The 23,662-nt window shown below is 43.0% G+C and overlaps 1 pseudogene; it reads right to left on the reverse strand.

Moving 5' to 3' along the window:
* Window positions 1-18,880: 18,880 nt before the first annotated feature.
* Window positions 18,881-19,883, reverse strand: LOC130019408 (myelin-associated neurite-outgrowth inhibitor-like; annotated as a pseudogene).
* Between the last annotated feature and the right edge of the window lie 3,779 nt (window positions 19,884-23,662).

Raw genomic sequence — 23,662 nt, forward strand, 5'->3', positions numbered from 1 at the left:
TTTGAGGGTTCAGCACTCCAGATTACTAGGATATTAGCTCAAGGGCGGGATTCCATCCAGGGTGTATTGCTTTATCCTTTCCTCAGCTAATAATCCATTTAAATAATCATGATAAATTTACTTCTTATAATATTTCTAGTAAGTTTGCATGAACACAGTAAAGAGGTATATTATGCTTAAAGGTTGGCTCTTCCTGGGGATATTTCACTATATATCCCTGACCACAGTCCTGAAGCCAGGTTAGTTCTTCCTAACCCAAGCAGGGTCCTTATTCAGTTACTTCTTTTTGGGTCATGAAAGAGTTTTTCCCATTACCATGCTCTTAGCTTATTATACTTATGGTGCTTAGCTTGTTCCTTTTCGATGCCAGGGTAGCTGACAGGTTGCCCTGGGTCCATGCAGTTCCCTTGTCGGGACCCTATTTTTGGAGTTCTAGGAACTAAGGGTGACTGAGGCTTAAGTCAAGTAAATATGGATGCCTAGGAGTAAATATTATTTTGGAGTCAATTAACTCCCATGTTACAAAACATAACATGAACTGTCTTCCTGTGTCTATACAAAAAGGACATTGCTAAATCATGCAAGTGACATAAAGGAAAGAGAAAAGCAATATCAGTGCTAGTTGGAATTGGGTGTGTCTCAGGGACACTGTTGTGGGAGTAAGTCAGTAAACCTAAGCTCCTTGCGGGAGGAGCAAGGACAACCCAAAGTTATACAATAGGGTCCCACCCTGATCGTGTCTCCAGCCATTGCCAATATCTATCCGCAACCATGAGAAGACCGTGGAAGATCTGTGCAGACAGTTCTTCTTAAATTCCTCACCCACAGAATTATGAGCTAGAACTTGTGAGCAAATTAATCATTAGTTTTAGCCACTATATAGTTGCAATTGCCAAGCAACAACAGTTACCAGAACAAATGGCGACACTACAAACTAGATTACCAGAGGACAATACTAAGAGAAGGTGAAGATACTGAAACCATTGGCAGGGAAGAAGAAAATATGATACCATCATCTGCAAGCAGGTAGGCTTGGAGAGAAGTTTCCTCTTTGGGATAACAGAGCTGAGCTAATGCAACGAGTTAGAGGAGATATAAGAGAACCTCGGATAAGTACTGGATGAACTCAGGGGGAGAAGCCTCTGGGGAAGAGCAGAGCAGTTTCTGCATTGACACCAGAAGCAAAGGAAGAGGAGAGGTGGAACACATGAGACCTTGAGCCAAATCCCCAGAGTCTGAATCCCAACCCAGCCACTATCAAATGAACAACACCAGGCAAATTTCTCAGTTCTTCTATTCCTCTGTTTCCCAATCTGCAGAATAGTTTACATAATAACACACTTCTTAGACTTACTATGACCACTAAACAAATTAGTGAATGGGAAGCAGCCAGAAAAGTGTCTCACATACTAAACGCTGTATGATAATGGCTATTATTATTTATCCTGATGGAGAACCAATAGAAAAATCCTCAATCATTCCTTCTGGTTGGGGAGATAGTTCAGGGGGCGGTGCTTTGCCAGGTGGAAGCACTGCAGGAATGGCCCCCAAACACTGCTTCAGGAGAAACTCCTGAGCACCACCAGGTGAGGTCCAAAACTAGAAGGGGAAACCAAAAAGAAGCACTCATTCAATTTTATTGTTTGTAAACATGGTTGTATGTATAAAATAATTATCTAGGAGGTAAGAATAGATGCTGCTGATATTTTTTAAAATGAAGAAATTAGAAGTTGCTGTTTTTCAAGAGCATTGTACAAGTGGCTGATGTTTTAATTTTAGGCCACACTCAATGGTGTTCGGGCTAAATTCCTGGCTCTATGCTTAGCAATTGTCTCTGGTGAACTATACTTGATACTGAGGCGAACCATATGGGATCAACTGGGGTCAGCAGCATGAGAGCCCTGTACTATCTCTCTAACCTTGTGGCTGATTCTTATGTGCTTTGAGGGAAAATAAAAGTAAGGAAAAATGAAAAGTGAGGAGAGGCAAAGCCACAGATGAGAAAAGTCCATCTTTGATGGTGAAGATTCAAAAGTTTTATGATATTAGAAATAAAAGAAAGAGACCAACCAACATATTAAGTTCTTGTGATATAAAAAGGTATATATAGAAGGGAAAATGTGCTAATTGTCACTTAACCCAAAAGGCAATAAATTTTTTTCTATTCAAAATCAAACATATGAGGGCCAAAAATATAGTACATTGGGTAGGTACTTGCATTTGCCTTACATGAGCCCAACTGAAGTTCAATCCCTGGCACTGGAAACCCACATGGTTCCCGAAATCTGCCAAGAAGATGATTCAAATAAATTTTTTTTAAAAAAAGGAATGATCCTTGAGGTCAGAACCAGGAGTAACCCCTGATCAGCACAGGATGTAACCTAAAAACAAAGAAGCTAAAAGAAAAGGGGTCCAGAGTGATAGTATAGAATGTAGAGTGCTTGCCATGCACAAGGCTGACCGGGTTTCATCACGGCATCCCATATGACCTCCAACCACCACCTGGAATGATTTTTGAGTGAGATCCAGGAGTAACCCCTAAGCAGCAAAGGGTGTGGTCCAAAAGCAAAAAATAACAACAAGAAAAAATAGAAAGAAAAGGAAATAAAAATGAAAAATCAGTTGGAGGGTCAAGGAAATAGCTCACCGGTGGAATTATGCATACTTTAGGCCCCAACCTGAATTCCTGGTGGTGAGTGACCTCCAGAGCACTTCCCAGTGGCCCTTGGCACCTGCAGACAGAGCAGCATAACATTAAAAGGTTCAACAACAATCCAGGCCCGTATCATGGGGCCAAGGACCAGCAGGAATGGTCCCAGGGTCTGAGCACTGCTGGGGAGATCCCTATAAGTAAAATGAAAAATGGAGGTCAGAGAGATAGTACAAAGGTTGTTGCGATTGCCTAGCATGTGGCCGCGGTAGTGACCCTGATTCAAATCCCAGCTCTGCTAGGGTTCTCCCACACATTTTTGGGTGTGGCCCCAGCAATGAGTGGGAGAAGTAATGAGTTAGGTGGGGCTCCTCAGCACCACAGGGTGTGGCCCCCAAATATGAAAAACAAAAAATAGATGAAGTCAGTACTGTAACTCCTATCTAGCATTCACTACTTTTTGTTTTTTTTTTCTTTGGTGTGTGTGTGTGTGTGTGTGTGTGTGTGTGTAAGTGGAGAAGGGGCTCACGTAGGTATGCTCAGGGCTTACCCCTGACTCTGCTCAGGGCTTACTCCTGGCTCTGTGCTCAGGGCTTACTCCTGGCTCTGTGCTCAGGGATCACTCCTGAGGGCCTGGGGGACAGATGTGGTCTCAGGGATCAAACCTAGGTAAGCCACATGCAAAGCAAGTGCTCTGCCTGCTATACTATCTCCAGGATTAATACTCACTGTTTTGTAATGTTGTAGTCTTTCCTTCCTTCTTCTCATTTGTAGTACATAAGTAATCTATAAAGATTCATAGGCAGCAACTTTAACAACATTTTCACTTTTCAATTTTAATCACTAGATATTAAAGCATAAAAAAACTGGAGGATTAAAGTAAACTTGTTCTATTAAAATTTCTCCTCTTAGAGGACCAGAGTGATAGTATAGTGGATAGAGTGTTCGCCTTGCACACGGCCAACCCAGGCTCAATGCCCCACATCCCATATGGTCCCTTGAGCACTGCTAGGAGTAATTTCTGAGTGCACATAAAGGAGTAACCCTGGAGCATTGCTGTGTTCCAAAAACAAAAGCAAAAAAATACATTTCTCTTCTTGTCATTATGCCAATCTCCTACAACAGTTTGTTCTTACCAGTTTAGCAAATACATAAATAATTAATCCTTGAAATACTTGTCTTTAAAAAATCAGCCAACAATATGAAATATGATAATATTAAATATTATCACAAAAATTATATCACAAAATAGTCTCACCAAAACACATATAAACATATCCGAGACCAAAGCTGGAGTACAGTGGGTAAAGCATTTGCCTTGCACGCGGCCAACCTGGTTCAATTCCCAGCATCTCATATGGTCCCCTGAGCACTGTCAGGAGTAATTCCTGAGTGCAAAGCCAGGAGTAACCCCTGTGCATTGCCAGGTATGACCCAAAAAAGTAAAAAAAAAAACACAAAAACTTATATCCGGGACTTTTAAAGAAAGAAATAAAACTAACAGAAATAAAACAAAAATAGGTTAATTTAAAAAAGAAATAAAAAATCAATAAAGAAACCAAGAGATGACAGGAGTATGGTACAGTGGGTAGGCCACTTGTTTTGTACGTAATTGACCTAAATTCAAAACCCAACATCACATATGGTCTCTGAGCACAGAGCTAGGAGTAAGCCCTGAGCACTGTGAATGTGCTCCCCCCAAAACAATAACAACAACAACAACAAATAAGAAATTCTAGAAATGAGAAATATAACTATGCAACAGATGGAATCTATTCCAGACATGACATAGTCAAAGATAAAATCAGTACTTAACTGAAAAAACAGTAGTGAGAAATTAGCTTAGAATGCAATACAGAGAAGCAATAAAACATTAATGAGAACTAAAGAGACTTGAAGATAAGATTGAGAGATTCCAAGAAAGGTCTTGCAGGAGTTCCAAAATAAGATAATGAAGGCCATGACAGAGAAAAAGATTTAAAGAAATCATGCAAATAGCATTTCAGAACTGAAAAAAAAAAACATGCTTTCAAATACATTGGGTATTAAGCAGGAAAATTATAAAAATCAATTCCACATACAGATATAGTGAAATTCTGAAGCTGAAGGGTGAAGGGACAATCGAAAAGCCACAATCTACCAAGAAATTCCAACAGATGTTTTATCAGAACAGTAAATGAATGCCAGAGGGTAAATGAGGTAATATCTCAAAAGTGCAGAAAGAAATGATTATGTACGTACTATGAATGTAATAGGAGGACCAAACCAAGACACTGTTGATCAGTGTTTCTGAACCTTTTTTCCCAACTCTGTCCGCCTTTGACTTTGTTTCCCTCTTTTGCTCCTCCCTCCCCCCCCCCCGTCTTTCTGATTGGCTTCTGCTAGCGTCCCCACTCATGCAATTACCACCTGTAGCCTGCTGGAATATCCTGCTTGAGAAATCCTGGATTAAGTAAATCTCTCTGTTCCGCAGGTTGGACTCAACCCCACACAATAATAGCCCTACAAACCAGATTCTTGGCAATGAATCTGCATTTATAGAACTAAAAAGAGAGTCTTCAAGATTAAATAATTAAGCAAGCAATGTTGTTTTTAACAACAGCTAGGCTAAATCGTTAACAATGGGAACAATCACGATCACGATCACGACCATCCTGTTATTCGTCGATTGCCTTGAGCAGGCCCCAGTAATGTCTCCTTCATCCTAGTCCTGAGATTTTTTAAAAAGTGCCATATTCAAGGTTCTTTCAGAGTTAGGAGAATGAGACCCATCATTGTTACTGGTATTTGGCATATTGAGTACGCCACGGGGAGTTTGCCGGACTCTGCCGTGTGGTTACATTCGGTACATTCGGTAGCCTGCCAGTTTGTCCAAAGTAGGAATGAGATAATAACATGTTGCGCGGCCGCAAATGCGGCCACGTGCTTCCGGGAGCTGGGTTTTATAGTCTCTGAGTCTTGGCCGTTGATGGGATTACACGGCGTCAGGGTGCCAGTTGGTGGGTTGTCCCCCCGCCTACTGGAATTTGGAGGATCTGGGTGGAGGATGCTCAGCCCCAATCTGAGTAGGCTGGGAGATCTCAGTCCCGGGACCCGCATGCCTTTGTTCCTCTGCCAGTACCTTCAGGTGTGTGGAGAATGGTCTCAGCATGGTGGTGGCTGGTTCTGGAGGTCTTCGAATGGGAACAATAAGTTAGCAAATAGTTAGCAAATAGTCACAAAAGAACAATAAGTTAGCAATAAATTAGCAAATAGTCACAAAACAACACTACACACCAATACATACCAATTAAAACGAATAAATTGGACCAGAGATGTGACTCAGAGTTAGAATACATGCCTCCCATGTGAGAAACACTAGGCTTAATCCCTGGCAACACTAATTAAAAAAAGACAAATAAATCATACTTAAATCTATCAAAAGTAAATATATCTCAAGAATACAACACACCATCAACTGTGGAATGTGTCTGGACCTCTGAGTCCTTCAACTAAAAAAACTTGTAAAATTTGATAGGAAGGTTAAAGACATGCCTAACTATTTTCTTCTCTGAATTATCCTCCTGGGACATTTACCTATTACATTTTTTTTCAAATTTAGGAGCAGCAAAATAAAAAGAAATACTGGAGTCTATAGTTTGAACAAATCTGACAGTCCAAATAGGCCAACAAGGTGATCAGAACTGCAGAGGAAATAGAAACAAATGAAACTCACAGTTAATTCAAAATGCAGTTGCTCCTTATCATAATTGATCTCAGGGTTTTGTCTGAAATAATTTGCATAATATTTGTGATCAATCTCTTTGACTTTTCTCATGTCTAATGAGAGAAATATGACAAAATCATAAAGTTGTTAGAAGCAAATAAAAGTAGAAATTGAGAACCACTTTAAGTTTATTCTAAAGAAGTCATAATAGGAAGCTAAAAGTACAGCAACTACCAATAAGATGATTTCACTTAGTAATCTTCAGAATCTCAAATATAATTAGTTGTTTGAATTTTGTTATGGTATATCTAACTTTCCTAAGAACAAGCAACATCTGTCAAACATGATAGCTATTCCTCAACCACAAAAACTGCTTTTGATTTTTAAAACACAAAACTATTTTTTTTATTGCTGATGCTGTTTTGGGCTGGAGCGATAGCACAGCGGGTAGGGCGTTCGCCTTACAAGCGGCCAACATGGCCGACCCGAGTTCGATTCCTCTGCCCCTCTCGGAGAGCCCGGCAAGCTACCGAGAGTATTCGATATGCCAGACACAGTAACAACAAAGTCTCCAATGGAGACGTTACTGGGCCCGCTCGAGCAAATCGACGATCAACGGGAGGGCCTTTACCTTTACCTTTTTTATGCTGTTTTATTACCCACCTTCAAACTGGAGTCTTGTCCATACTAAATACCAGAGTTAAAATGATACATGTTCCCTTGACATCACAAACCCCAAATCATCTCTCTCCTTAATTAATTCAGGCTCACCTGTTCATCTCCAAAACTCTGAAGATTATGCTGGAGCATAAAGTGGAGTCTAGAAGCATAAGTGGAGTCCAGAAAGTGTTTGGTTGCTAAAAAATGAATCACAAAATTTCTCATAATGTAATACTACAGAATGTTAATAGGTGGCGCCATGTTTTATTTTGAACGAGGGGAAATCTGGAGTTTTGAGAAAAGAAATTCCAAGTCCAGAGGCTCTTAAGCCACAAACACTACCTTAGTCCGGCAAATACCAACTTGGATACCTGAAAAAACAATGAACCTCCCCAAGAGACCCTGGGAAATTGAGCTGTTAATAAAGAGGACTCTGTCTGTCTGTCTGTCTGTCTGTCTGTCTGTCTGTCTGTCTGTCTCTCTGTGTGAGTGTGTGTGTGTGGGGGGGTGGTTGGGAGCAAACCCTGCATTGCTCAGGAATTACTTCTGACTCTGCACTCAAGAATCACTTCTGGCTCAGGGATTATAGGATTATAGAGGTCAGCCGCATAAAAGGCAAGTACTTTACCATTGCACTGTCTCCAGTCCCTAAAAGAAAATTTCTAAGTCCCTTTTTGCAAGATTTTAGGAAACCAGACTTTTAATTTCTGCTTTCCCTGGGGTCAGTAACTCTTTCTATGGTTTATGCTAGTAACAGTAACACAAACTTTCAAAAACGACCGGCCTTTTAGAACAAGCTGTGTTTAATTTGCCATCCTCTAAATTATAGAAAATAAGTAGAAGTAAATTAAAATATCTGTACATCTATGAAGGCTTTTATATTTGACTTCAGTGCCAAGAGAACTTGTAACTACATTTCTGTCTAAATTCTCTGTTTCCTGGAAAATCTACAGCCTGGATAATTAATGAATTACTCAACTATTATGTACCCAGAGATTAAGTGTTATGGAAACCATCTTTTAAAATCCCTTCCGGAAAGAAAGACTCCCAGATCAATGAGAAGTAAACCACCCAATCTTTCTCCCTGAAAATCAGAGTTAAGTTTGGAGCATGGCCACAGCCCCAGAAACACAAGGACTTAATGCAGAAACCAGCAGCTTAGAGCAGAAAAGTGAACGGACGATGAGTTAACCCAGGCCATCATTTCTGCCCAGAGGGGAAAGGGTGTTGCCCCATTCGCCCTCTCTTCTCTGGAAAGAAGGATGGCGGCCGCATGGGAGCCTTGTGGACAGCAGGTATGAGCCGGGGGTGTGGGGGCGACTAAAACCTCATGGGAAGGGGGGCGTTCCAGTCCGTCCTTCACGCCCTACCGAGGTCACCAGTCACCCCTCACGAGCGGCTCTCCAGCACGGCCACGGCCCCAGAAGCACAAGGACTTAATGCAGAACCCAGCAGCTTGGAGCAGAAAAGTGAACGGACTATGCGTTGATCCAGGCCATCAAGTCTGCCGGAGGGGAAAGGGTGTTGCCCCATTCGCCTTCTCCTCTCTGGAAAGAAAGATGGCGGCCACATGGGAGCCTTGTGGACAGCAGGTATGAGCCGGGAGTGTGAGGGCGACTAAAACCTCATGGGAAGGGGGGCGTTCCGGTCCGTCCTTCACGCCCTACCGAGGCCACCAGTTGCCCCCCACGAGCGGCTCTCCAGCACGGCCACAGCCCCAGAAGCACAAGGGCTTAATGCAGAACCCAGCAGCTTGGAGCAGAAAAGTGAAAGGACTATGCGTTAATCCAGGCAATCATTTCTGCCCAGAGGGGAAAGGGTGTTGCTCCCTTCCGCCCTCCTCCCTCTGGAAAGAAAGATGGCGGCCACATGGGGGCCTTGTGGACAGCAGGTATGAGCCGGGGGTGTGGGGGCGACTAAAACCTCATGGGAAGGGGGGCGTTCTGGTCCGTCCTTCACTCCCTACCGAGGTCACCAGTTGCCCCCCACGAGCGGCTCTCCAGCACAGCCACGGCCCCAGAAGCACAAGGACTTAATGCAGAACCCAGCAGCTTGGAGCAGAAAAGTGAACGGACTATGCATTGATCCAGGCCATCAAGTCTGCCGGAGGGGAAAGGGTGTTGCCCCATTCGCCCTCTCCTCTCTGGAAAGAAAGATGGCGGCCACATGGGAGCCTTGTGGACAGCAGGTATGAGCCGGGGGTGTGGGGGCGACTAAAACCTCATGGGAAGAGGGGCGTTCTGGTCCGTCCTTCACACCCTACCGAGGTCACCAGTTGCCCCCCACGAGCGGCTCTCCAGCACAGCCACGGCCCCAGAAGCACAAGGACTTAATGCAGAACCCAGCAGCTTGGAGCAGAAAAGTGAACGGACTATGCATTGATCCAGGCCATCATGTCTGCCGGAGGGGAAAGGGTGTTGCCCCATTCGCCCTCTCCTCTCTGGAAAGAAAGATGGCGGCCACATGGGAGCCTTGTGGACAGCAGGTATGAGCCGGGAGTGCGGGGGCGACTAAAACCTCATGGGAAGGGGGGCGTTCTGGTCCGTCCTTCACGCCCTACCGAGGTCACCAGTTGCCCCCCACGAGCGGCTCTCCAGCACGGCCACAGCCCCAGAAGCACAAGGGCTTAATGCAGAACCCAGCAGCTTGGAGCAGAAAAGTGAACGGACTATGCATTGATCCAGGCCATCAAGTCTGCCGGAGGGGAAAGGGTGTTGCCCCATTCGCCCTCTCCTCTCTGGAAAGAAAGATGGCGGCCACATGGGAGCCTTGTGGACAGCAGGTATGAGCCGGGAGTGTGGGGGCGACTAAAACCTCATGGGAAGGGGGGCGTTTCAGTCCGCCCTTCACGCCCTACCGAGGCCACCAGTTGCCCCCAAGAGCGGCTCTCCAGCACAGCCACAGCCCCAGAAGCACAATGACCTAATGCAGAACCCAGCAGCTTGGAGCAGAAAAGTGAAAGGACTATGCGTTAATCCAGGCAATCATTTCTGCCCAGAGGGGAAAGGGTGTTGCTCCCTTCCGCCCTCCTCCCTCTGGAAAGAAAGATGGCGGCCACATGGGGGCCTTGTGGACAGCAGGTATGAGCCGGGGGTGTGGGGGCGACTAAAACCTCATGGGAAGGGGGGCGTTTCGGTCCGCCCTTCACACCCTACCGAGGCCACCGGTTGCCCCCCGCGAGCGGCTCTCCAGCATGGCCAGGACTCCAGAACACAGAAACCAATTTCTTAACTATCTGACTTTCAGTAGAAATACTTCCAGGGTCAATAGGTAAAAGAGCAGAAATCCAAAACCAACATTTAATTCTTGAACCCAGCCGTAGAAAGCAAATCACTTCACAATGCTTTTTCAGCATGTCTGATTTGGGGGGGGGGGGGGGTAAACTCTAAATAATAGTGGTGAATCTTTTATTGAAACAATGAATCTAATCAAAGCAGATAGAGTGTTAACTAGAATTCATCTGCCTCACAGGGACGGGGAGGGGTGGGGGGTGGGGTTTTATTGGGGTTCTTCATGGTAAAAAATAAGTATTGGTAAAGGGAAATGTGTTTGATACTTGCATGACTGAGACATAAACCTGAAAGCTTTGTAACCTTTCCCACAGTGATTCAATAAATAAATAAAAAAAAAAAAAAAAAAGAAAGACTCCCAAATGTTTAAAAATTGTAGGTGGGCTTAGTCACCAGGGATTTAAAAAATTCAATATAATAAGCATTTATTGAATGTCTCCTAAAGGCCAGGCACAGGGTTAGATATTAAGCAGCTGCTATTAAAATATATTAAAGTCTATTATTATTTATTAGAACACTTGTGCGACACGGAAAATTAGAAAGGAAGAAGAACATGCATAATACAACCAAACATTCAAAAATCACTGCTGTTTACATTGTGGTGTATTTCAATTGAATTTTCTTCCCTAAATATTTTTAAAACCAAAATTTTAATTTTTTTCAGCAACTTTCTTGAAATAAAATTTCTTAACCTCTATATATAACCTTACTCCCTCTCAAAAACTTGGTATCTTAATAAAATATAGTTCTAATGCTACTAAAAAGACTTCCTAAAAATTTTAATCTCTCACAAAATGTACAAATTTTAAGGCTTTACTGTTGTCAAAGAAATATATGGAAAACTTGAATCAATTCACACATTTTGTTAAAAGTATAAGACTAGACTTTAATATTTGTTTGAATGTATGGGTTGTTTTCTTCTGTTTTGCTTTGCTTTGTTTTGAAGCCATACCTGGCAGTGTACATAGTTTACTCCTAGCTTTGTGCTCAGGTTTCATTCCTGGCAGTGCTCAGGGGTCCATATATGATCCCAGGGATCAAACCAGGATCTGCTGCTTATAAGGCAAATGCCTTAAGTGCTGTCCTATCTCTCTAGTTCTCATTTTATTTTCTTAACAAAAGTATATCCATTTATAATACCATTTATTAAGTTGTCACTCCCCACTAAATAATTAAATGCCACCTTCATCATATAATAAATTCTAGTGTATACTTTGATCTAGCTGTCTCTTTGAGTCCCCTTATTTCTCTATGTGACATTGAACTTTTACTATAAATATTTAACATATTCAGACACGCATTAGAGCAAATTTTAAAATACTTACAACAATTATTTTATTATTTTATTATTATCTTATTTTATTACCTAATTCCTCCAGGAATATGTTGTAGAAGAGTTATAGCCAGGAAAAATACCCTACTGAGTGGGAGAAAGTGTTTGCACACAATACATCAGATAAAGGGCTAATATCCAAGATCTATAAAGCACTCACAAAGCTCAACAACAAAATCCCCAATAATCCTATTAGAGGAAGGAAGATAAACAGACACCTCCCCAAACTACACATTTGGAAAAGTGCTCACCACCACTTATCTCAGGGAAACGCAAATCCAAACAACAAGATATTATCTCACACCAGTGAGACTGACACATGTTCAAAAAGATTGGAAACAGTGTTGATGTGGATGTGATGAGAAAGGAGTCTTCATTCATTATTAATGGAGATGCTTCTGTGGAAAACAGTACGGAGATTCCGCAAAAACGTAAGAACTGGGGCCAGAACAAAATAGTATGGCAGATAGGGCACAAAAAAAATAAGAACTGAGCTTCCACACAACCCAGTAATCCTACTTCTTAGCATCTACTCCCAAAACACAGTAGCCCTAATTTACTTTTTTAAAATTGAATCATGGTGAGATACTCAGTTACAAAATTGTTCCTGATTAGGTTTCAGTCTATAATGTTCCAAGACCCATTCCTTCACCAGTGTACATTTTCTACCATCAGTGTACCCAGTTTTCTAGTTTTCCTTCCTCCCCCCACAAGTCTGCCTCTACAACAGACACTTTTCTTCTCTCTTCTCTCTTCTCTCTCTCTCTCTCTCTCTCTCTCTCTCTCTCTCTCTCTCTCTCTCTCTCTCTCTCTCTCTCTCCCTTCTCTCCCTTTTGGGCATTATGGTTTGCACTACAGGTGCTGAAAGGTTGTCATGTAATGTATATCCCTTTACCCCCTTTCAACACTTACTTCTTGTCCAGAGTGATCACTTCCAACTATCATTGTCATAGTGGTCCCTTCTCTGTCCTAACTGCACTACATTCCGCCCCTCATCAACTTGTGGCAAGCTTTCAACCATGTATCAGTCCTCCTGGCCTGATCGTACAGCTGGTATAAGACTGGCTTTACAAGCAGCCAAACCTGGGTTTGATCCCTGGCACTACCAGGAATGATCTCTGAGTTCACACATACATGCATGCACACACACACACACACATATGCACACAACATCCCCCCCACACACATGTACACATGTACACAGGTATACATACACCTTTTTTCATTGTAACATTTAGTACAACAGGAAGGATATGGAACCAACTCAAATGTCTAAGAGCTGAAGAACGGGCAAAGAAACTGTGGAACATACCTAGACAATGGAGTACTATGCAGCCATAAGTTAAGATATTGTTGTTGGTTTTTATTTTTGTTTTTTTTCTTTTGCTTTTTGGGTCACACCCGGCGATGCACAGGGGTTACTCCTGGCTCTGCACTCAGGAATTACTCCTGGCGGTGCTCAGGTGACGATATGGGATGCTGGGAATTGAACCTGGGTCAACCGTGCAAGGCAAACCCCCAACCCGCTGTGCTATCTCTCCAGCCCCTTGGATGATTTTTTTTTTTGACTTTTAAACTATTCTGACCTTTAGGGTCAGAGAGATAGTACAGTGGATAGGGTGCTTGTCTTGCATGTAGTGGATCTGAGTTCTAATCCTGCCATCTCAGATTTGTCCCTGAGCTCCACAAGGAGTGACCCCTGAGTGCAAAGCCTAAAAATAAAAATATATATTCATACATTTATTCATATAGATCTCTGGAGGATGACAAAACATTTGGGGAATACAATGTTCCAACATCAATCCCACCACCAGTGTTAACTTTCTTCCACCAATGTTCCCTGGCTTCCTCCAACCCACAATTGCCCCCTTGACAGGCACATTTTTAAGTTTGATTCTTGTTGTTTGGGTCTCATGTTAATAAAGCGTCATTGGTTCTGTAGGTTAGAAATACCATATACTTCAGCTCCACTCCACCAATGTACTGGGTGGCCTTGCTCCTGCCCCTGTTACCTCCCGTCCTTTTCTTCCAACTTCCCCCCTCAGTTTCTTTCCTTCCCTGTCCCCATTTCTGTGAGGGTAATTTGAGTATCTTCCCTTTAAAGCCTTGAAGTCAGGGCTGGAGTGATAGCACAGCGGATAGGGCATTTGCCTTGCACGTGGCTGATCCGGGTTCGATTCCCAGCATACCATATGGTCCCCCGAGCACTGCCAGAAGTAATTCCTGTGTGGATGAGCCAGGAGTAACCCCTGTGCATTACCGGCCATGACCCAAAAAGCAAAATAAATAAATAAATAAATAATAAAACCTTGAAGTCCCTTGTACAGATAAGTGGGATCATCCAATATTTGCCCCTTTTCTTCTGACTTACTTCACTTTACATAATATCTTCCCAGTTCCATTCAAGTTGTAGCAAAGTGCATGATTTCATCACTCCTTGCGGCTGCATAATATTCCGTGGTATGTGTACCACAAGGGACTCCGGGAAGGAACACCCAGGCGCGGGGGCAGAGACTGCACTGCTCTCGTCCGGGATCTGGATTTTATAGTCTCTGAGTCTTGGCCGCTGATGGGATTACACGGCGCCAGGGGGCCAGGTGGTGGGTGTGACCCCCGCCTACTGGAATTTGGAGGATCTGGGTGGAAGATGCTCGACTCCAATTCGAGTAGGCGTGGAGGTCTCGGCCCCGGAACCCGCGTGGCTGTGTCCCTCTGCCAGTACCTTCATGGGTGCGGAGAGTGGTCTCAGCATGGTGGTGGCTGGTCCTGGAGGTCTTCGGCTGCCGTAGCCCTGGTCGGGGCGGGGAGGAAAGCTCAACCCGCTCCCCTCCAAGGGACTCCGGGAAGGAACACCCAGGCGCGGGGGCAGAGACTGGAGCGGGTTGAAGACTGGCAGCCGAAGACCTCCAGGACCAGCCACCACCATGCTGAGACCACTCTCCGCACCCATGAAGGTACTGGCAGAGGGACACAGCCACGCGGGTTCCGGGGCCGAGACCTCCACGCCTACTCGAATTGGAGTCGAGCATCTTCCACCCAGATCCTCCAAATTCCAGTAGGCGGGGGTCACACCCACCACCTGGCCCCCTGGCGCCGTGTAATCCCATCAGCGGCCAAGACTCAGAGACTATAAAATCCAGATCCCGGAACCGCGCGGCCGCGTTTGCGGCCGCGCGACATCTTAACAGAACTTTTTTTATGATTTCTTATTGTCTTATTTCTACTTTGGACAAACTTGCAGGCTATCGAATGTAGCCTGCCCACAGGGCAGAGTCTGGCAAACTCCCCGTGGCGTACCAAATATGCCAAATACCAGTAACAATGATGGGTCTCACTTTCCTAAATAGCCTTGAATATAATCTCAGAGCTAGGATGAAAGAGACGTTACTGGGAACTGCTCGAGGCAATCGACGAATAACAGGATGATGAAATGAAAATGAAAATGTGTACCACACTTTCATTAACCCTCATCTGTTATTAGATACCTGGGTTGATTCCATGTCTTAACTCCTATGGTAAGTGCTGCAATGAATAATAATGTGCATATGTCTAATTGCATTTTTTTATCTCTTTACGATAGTCCCAAGACATGACATAACTTGGAAGACTAAAGATACAACTAAATTGCTTTAAATTTTTCACACCATAACAAAAAAAACTAAAGTTTACCTTTAGCTATTCAGTGTTATTTCTGCAAACCAATTATTAATCTATTTTAGGGAAAAGGTGAATTTTAGACCAAAACAGCCTGTTTTCCAGTCTCCTGCATAAAGGTCATTTTCATGGACTATACTTGTAGCACTGAAATGCGACTGCTGAAGCAAACACAGTATAGTCCAAACTGGAGGCACGTTTGGTTACTGCGATGACTGGGAGTATCACAAGCATGAATGAGTGTGTTGAAAATGTAAAAGATTTTTCATCAATGGACCAGTCCTGCAGAATAACAAATATCACAATGTCAGTAAAAATTTTGTTTTTAACTTTCAGTGTTTAGAACCTAATTCCTGGGATCAGAGAGACAGTACACTCCTTATGGCCTTGCATACAGCCAACCTGGGTTCAAACCCTGGTACCCCTTAGGGTTTCCCAAGCCCCACCAGGAGTGATCCCCTGAGCACAGAGCTAGGAGTAAGAAGTAAACTCAATCCATCCTCCCTTGAACTACCCTGTTGAGCAGCAGTCTTAAGTCTGCATTGTCAACAGGCCAACAACTTTCAACTTAAAAAAAATGTACAAATTAAAATTTCTCCAACTACAACTATAGTGTCAATCAAGGCAAATTTGTCCTTTGGTTTCTTTGGTTAAATATTCATATTCAATATAATTATTTAATTAAATAAATATAATTTATATTAACAAGAGTTCTTCAAGAGATTAGAAATTTTTGACACCAATGGCAACATACTAATGTATATACTACCAATATAACACATCATTACCAATCTGGTTTTATTTGTATCTTATTAATTCACAGTGATTCTAAGAACAGAGTAAGATCAAAGTTTTGCATAGTCACCTACATTTACATATAAAAATACATGTCAGGTGTTGAAGCAATAATACAGTGCGCAGGGTGCTTCCCTTTTATGTATGTTTCTAACCTGGGTTCAATCCCCAGCATCCCATATGGTCCCTTGAGCCCTTCCAGGAGTAATCCCTGAGAGAAGAGCCAGAAGTAAGACCTGAGCACCATCAGGTATGCCCCCATCCCCAAAATTGTCCTGCTATACTATCACAGATATAGCACAGCGGTTAAGGTGCTTGTCTGCACATAGCCCACTCTAGTTCAATTCCCACCACCATATCTGGTATTCTGAACACCACCCTGAAAGATCCCTGAGCACAGAATCAAGAGTAAGCCCTGAGTACAACCAAGTTTGGCCTAAAAAAACAAATATATATATATGTCAAATTATAACAAATTACTTTTTTTATTCTATGTATAAACTTATTGTGATATTTTTCAATGCTTTACTATTATTAAAATACAGGTATGTTATATTTAATATAACATTCAACCAAAATTTTAATATAAATATTTAATCTAAATTTAATTCTAAGTTAATAACAAGGTATTAGAAAATATTGGTAAAAAATGGGTTAGGGATTGGGGTGATAGTTCAGCAAGATGCCTTGAACACTACTAATCCAGGTTCTATCCCCAAAAACCCATATAGTCCCCTTGAACACCACCAGGAGTAATTCCTCAGTGTAGATCCAAGAGTAACTCCTGAGCACACCAGGTGTGACCCAAAAACAAAACAAAACAAAAGTGGGTTAAACACTTTAAAATATTAACTCTATGGCCAAACTGGTAGCAGTCCATCAAAAATTGGTAATATTAGAATAAAATAATTTGATACAGTTCATAATACTATTAAGTCTAAAAAGAAAAATCTATGGTTATCTCTATAAATGCTGAAAATATTTGAGAAAATTAAAAATCTTGTTCCTAAAAGACCTTGAGAAAATAGAAATGGATTATTTTTTTCTTTAACATGCTATATTTACCAAGTTTTATTTTCTACATTTGGAATCTCTCAAACCTGGGACCTTGTTGATGTCCTAGAATCATTGTAAATTTACCCAGTTCCTAGAGAATACCACTTGCCTTTGAGACCACCTTCTTTATCAGGCTCTCAGAACATTCCAGGTCACTATCTACAACTATAATCATTCCAGGGCCTACAAGTCAACTTAGAGAAAGCCTGAGGCCAAGAGCCTGCAGAAATTATTCTCACTAGCTATCCTAGGCTTACTCACTATTCTCACCCATTTTTCTCCCATGAAAATCTGCCACACTGTCTTGAACAAGTTGAAGATGAAGACTCTTACCTGTGTCCTCTGTCTCCTGGCCAAGCCTGGTGTTTCCGCATGTACCTCACAATGTGGTATGCACCCTCCTCTACAGAGTCACAAAGATAGTATAATAAGATTCAGGTTCCTGTCCACACATGGCTCACCCTGGTTTGATACCCAGCATCACATAATGGTGCTCTGAGCACCACCTGGAGATATCCCTGAGTGCACAGAGTCAAGAGTAAGCCCTAAGCATGACCAGGTGTGACCCTCCAAAACCAAAAGCATATATATATATATATATATATATATATATATACACACATATATATAACTTACATGTGTTAAATCTGTAATTTGTCATATATATGTATACATAATACATATATACATATATATATGTGTCAAATTACACATCAAATTACTTTTATTCTATATAAAAACTTACTGTGACAAACTTCTAATATAATCTGGGAGTTTGATGACCATTTATTTATTTATTTATTTTTGGTTACCCCCAGGGTGGTCAGGGACTGCTTCTGTCTGGTTGCTAGGGAGTTGCTCTTGGCATTGCTCAGGGGACCATGTGGTCCTGGGGATTTAACCACATACAAAGTATGTGCTCCGGCCTACTAAGCTTTCAAGCCTCAAGCTAACTTTCGAATGAAGGTCATCTGCTCATCTGTTGACTTTGTCATAACTAAGCAATAATTAAGTCTATATTTGAAAACATATGGCAAAATACATACAACTCAGTTCTATAGCTGACATCTTTTTAAATGAAAACCACAAGCATGTTTATTAAAATCAGAAACTTGGCAAAACATCTACTGTCTCCACAACTGTCTAACATTGCTCAAGGGGGCATTAGTCAATACAATATCATTAAAGAAACCAGAGGCTTCTGGAGGGAAATTTTAAAAATAAAACTATTTTGGGCAGGAACAATAGTACAGAGGCATGCAGCAGACCCTGGTTTGATCCTCAGCATTCCATAAAGTTCCCTGAGCACTGCCAGTAGTGATTCCTGAGTGCAGAGCCAGGAGTAACACTTGAGCATTGCCAGGTATGGCCCCCCAAAAAAGAGAAAGGAAGGAAGGAAGGAAGGAAGGAAGGAAGGAAGGAAGGAAGGAAGGAAGGAAGAAGACATCTTGAAGTAGGGATAAAGGGCATTGATAAATTAAATATTAATGTAATATATATGAATAGCACATATTATACTGTATCATTAATAATATATAATGTTTACTCTGTAACTATATATATAATTCACCCTCAGATGATTCAGAAAAAATATGTATGTGAATGTACGCAGAGCACCTAGCACATACAGGTTCTCAATGTTTATTAAGTGAAGAAACTACTTCAGTAACTGAATATCTTAGTCTTTTCTGTTTTTTTTGTTTCTGTTTTGTTTTTGTTTTTTTTTTACATTACAACAGTGTATTAGTGATACAAGTTGTAAAATACTTTTCCATTCCTTTGGATTTTGCATATGATGGTTTTGCATCAGTCACTGCAGGTAGATTGAGCAAGCTTTGTTTTTTTGTGTTTTTTAAACATGCATTCAACTAGATATGATTCAGAGTAGATTAATACTCCCTTTTTATCATTATAGTTAGCTAAAAAAAATTGCCAGGCAGCCCACAAAACAGGATTTGCTTTAAGACCAACCCAGAGTGAGCTGGAGACTAAGGGCGCTGGGGCCTGCCAGGCAGGCGTAGTAGTGCTTAGCTAAGTGTCGAGAGCATTAAGAAGAGTCCACGTTGGAGGCACGAGGCCTGCAGCACCAACCTGGAACCTCCGTGATGTGACTGCACAGCTCCATCTTCAAACATTTGCAGAGTGATCATCACTGAGGGGGCACGTAGCTGTAGGTGGGTGTTCCTGGGACCCGGTATGTGGGCACAGTGACCGGGTGAGGAGCAACGGGAGTGGGGGAATGGGCAGTCAGCAGGGTACCAGCTGACATGGCCATCGTGGTCCCGGCAACCATGTCCATGGTGACCCCACTTCCACGAGGTGGAGGGATGGGCGCAGGGTACACTGTCACTGGCATGCCGTTTGGCTGCACCACCGTGGTGTGGTGGATGACGTTGGGGGAGGGTGTGCGGCGTAAAAGGGCTGTGTGTAGTACGTGCCTTGCTGTGCGTACGGGCTCTGCTGGGGGTAGGCACTTCGCACGTGGTAGACGGCAGTCTGGTAGGGGTTGGGAGAGGAGGAGTATGGTGGCACCGCCCCGCTGGTCGGGGAGCAGGACATTTTGTAAGGTATGCCAGGAGTGTAACCTGTTTGGAAAGTAGGGTTTGCTCCGGGATACGTGTTGGGAGAGTATGCAGGAGCAGCTGCTCCACAGCCCATGGGGAAGCCAGCTGGATAACCAATTCCTTTGGCATTTGCGTAGGGAACTCCAGAAGAGCCAGGGATATACACAGGATTCATGATTTCAAGAACCCGCCGCGGCAGCTCTGCCTGGGCCTGCACCACCAGCGCTCGCCGACCCTCAGTGGGCCCGGCGTCGAGGCTAGTCTTTTCTGTTTATTGTAATAAAATACAAGACTGGGTGACATAAACAAAAGACATTGATTTCTTCTCATTCCAGAGGCTGGGCAGTCCAAAAGCCAGGTCCCAGTGCATTTCCTGGAGAGGGGCCCCTGGTGAGCAGGACTGCAAGCATCCCCTGCCAAGGGTGGGTGAGATGATGGCTCATCTCTTTTTTGAGGGGTGCCAATCATTCTCTGGGGCTCCCCCTCAGCTCTCTGTCTAAACCTAGTCACCCTCCAGTTCAAGCTTTGGTTTACTCTGGCTTGACTTTCCAGGTCACCTCAGACACTCAGTTTGGGATTTTGACTTCAGTTCACTGAGAATTAAGAGTCTTTCTGACACAGAGGCCAGAGGTGGCTGGGGGGGGGGGGGGGCTGGGGGGGAGAGAGAGCTTGTGTGGGCACTAGCAAAAATAAATAAATTCTCTCTGATTTTACCTGCAGTATATTCCGTGGTTCTCTGTAAAAACGACTGCCCCAGAGGCCACCCTGCCCATACCTACTCATTTCTGTCTCCCTACAGAATGTTCTTGAATGGTGCATTTTCCTTGGCATACCTTCCCCTCAGCCCTGCTAGCCTGCCCTTGCTTTCATCCTCTCTGTCTCTCAGGCTTTCTGGATTCACACTTGCCATGCAAGTTTTAATCTCCTTTTTAATCATTAATCATCTCCCTCAAAGACTCAACCCCAAGAACACCAGGCCAGTCTCTCATTTGTGACTTCAGAAGGATGACTTAGTATTAGTGTAAACCTTGTCATACGTAAACCCCTTTAAAAAATATTATCCCAGGGGCTGGAGCAATAGCACAGTGGGTAGGGCGTTTGCCTTGCATGCGGCCAACCCAGGCTCGATTCCCAGCATCCCATATGGTCCCCTGAGCACTGCCAGGAGTGATTCCTGAGTGCAGAGCCAGGAGTAAGCCCTATGCGTCACCAGGTGTAACCCAAAAAGCAAAAAAAAATATTATCCCAGTATTGGATCACATGATGTACTCTCAATGTGAAATTTTCTAGAAAAGGAAATTTTATCTCAAGGTGAAGATAAGTCAATATCCTTGTTGACAAGTAACAAATAAAAGCTGACGGCCATTCTTCTGGAAAACAGTATGGATGTTCCTAAGAAATATAGAAATTGAGCTTCCGTTTGACGCAGCAACTCCACTTATTGAGATATACCTCAAGGACCCAAAAACAAAATGGAGAAAAGAGGTTTGCACTCCTATGTTCCCTGCAGCATTATCCACAACAGACAGAATCTGGAAATAACCTAAGTGTTCTAAAACAGGTAACTGGATAAACTATGGTACATAAACACAATGGAATATTACTTGACCATAAGAAAAGATAAAGTCATGAAATTTACTGCTACATGGAAGGACCTGGATAGAAGTTAGTCAGAGGGAGAGACACCAACTCAGAACAATCTCTCTCCTATGCAGGATATCACTGTCATCCCCCTGTTCATCGATTTACTTGAGCAGGCACCAGTAATGTGTCCTTTCATGCCAGCCCTAAGATTTTAGCAGCCTCTCCTGACTCATCTTTCCCAACGATTGGTGGCTCTTTCAGGGTCAGGGGAATGAGACCTGTTATTGTTACTGATTTTGCATATCGAATACGCCATGGGGAGCTTGCCAGGCTCTGCCTGTATGCAGGATATAAAGAAACATAATGGTGGGATAACAAATGCTCAAAGACAATGGAAACAGAACAAGAAAACTGGTATTCAGTAGGAAAAAAGCCACTTGAAGGGGCTGGGGAATAGGACAGGGAGGGGGCAACATCTAAAGTAGAGGGAAGCATTCAGCCTGGAGACAGAGGTGGTGCTAGAAGGTGGTAAAGTGTTATGTATGAAACCTTATCAGCAACAGTACTGTAAGCCACAGTGCAAAAACATATGTAAAAATTTTCTTCTCATAGAAGTGGGTGGGAAGCAATGGGGTGGGGGGTTGGTGAAGGGAAGTTGGATGAGATCAGTGTTGTAAAATTGTTTGCCTGAAACTCAGTCACAAAAAAACTGTAATTTCACAGTATCACTGTATCACTGTCCTCCCGTTGTTCATCAATTTGCTCGAGCGGGCCCAGTAATGTCTCCATCATGAGACTTGTTGCTACTGTGTTTGGCATATAGAATACGTCACGGGTAGCTTGGCAGGCTTTTGCCGTGAGGACAAGATACTCCTGGTAAGGGGAGACGCATGTCGAAAGTGGACTATGGACTGAACATGTTTGCCACTCAATGCCTCTTTTGCAGACCACAACACCCAAAAGGAGAGAGAGAACACAGGGGATTGCCCTGCCACAGAGACAGGGGGGATGGGGGGATGGGGGTGGGAGGGATATTATCCATGGTGGTGGAAAATGGGCACTGGTGGAGGGATGGGTATCTGATCATTGTATAATTGAAACCAAAGCACAAAAAATTGTAAATCTACAACTTTAAAAAAAAATAAAATAAAATAAAGGGGGAAAAAAAAGATACTCCTGGTAGCTTGCCGGGCTCTCCGAGAGGGGTGGAGGAACCGAACCCGGCTCGTCCGGGCTGGCTGCATGCAAGGCAAACGCCCTATAGTGACTGAATTAAAACAAACAAAAAGAGTGATAGTGGTTGCCTTTTAAGGGTGTTGCGATTTTTTTAGACTTAGGGACTTCTTTCAGTGTGGTGCTCAAGAGTTCTTTCCAACACTGCTCATGGAATCATGGGGTGCTGGAAATCAAACCCGGGACTCCAACATGCAAAGCATGTGCTCTACCCTTTGAGCAGTCTTCCCTGTCCAATCTAGACAATTTACCAAAAAAAGAAAAGTTCATTTCCCCTTTGTTCCTTCATCCTGAAATGTTATGTTCTCCGACATGATTCTGTTTATCAAGATTTAACCAATTGCTTAAAAGCAAGCCCATGAGCCATTTACATGATGCACGCGTGCGCACACACATACACACACATTTCCATAATGAAGAAGAACTTCCTTAACTTCTAACTTTTAATTTTAGTAAAACCATGTTTTGTTCTTATCATTCCTGGTACCATATTATTTTCAGTTCTCTATAAGAGTCAGGACCATTTCAACCACAAGTAACTGGTTCACAGTGTAAATAAACAAGGAGAGAATATGTAGTCTCAGAAAAGATATGTAAACTGGGTTGGAGTGATGGTACAATAGGTAGGACAGTTGTCTTGCAAGTGACCAACCTGAGTTTAATCCCATATCTCCTGAGCACCGCCAGGAGTAATTCCTGAGTGTCTGAGTGCAGAGCCAGTAATAACCCTGAAGCATCACTGGGTGTGGTACAAAAACAAAGGCAAAAAAAAAAAAAGGAAAAAGGAAAATAAAACAATTGCAATGCAATGTGAAAGAAATCTCTTATACAACTTGGCTTCTGCCTCAACATCTAGCTTTTTACTTCTTTTTTGTGTCTTAATTTTTACTGATTACTGGCTGTTAACTTTTAACAGTCCTCTATGAAGGAAAAGGGCCTACAGGTAACCCAACATCCTCTTCATAGCAAATGATTCAAGTGCAGGGAAACTTCCATCTAACTCCAAAGAAGTCCCTGGGAGTAACTAAGCAGACAAGTTTAGGAGGCAGCCTGTTCCTATACTTTTAGGACCTGTAGGTGTCTATATTGTTTAGGAGTGGGAGGGTATGCTTATCAAGTCCTGGATCATCTGCCCAG

This window comes from Sorex fumeus, unplaced genomic scaffold, assembly GCF_029834395.1.
Source record: "Sorex fumeus unplaced genomic scaffold, SorFum_2.1 ptg000008l, whole genome shotgun sequence".
Taxonomy (NCBI): Eukaryota; Metazoa; Chordata; class Mammalia; order Eulipotyphla; family Soricidae; genus Sorex; species Sorex fumeus.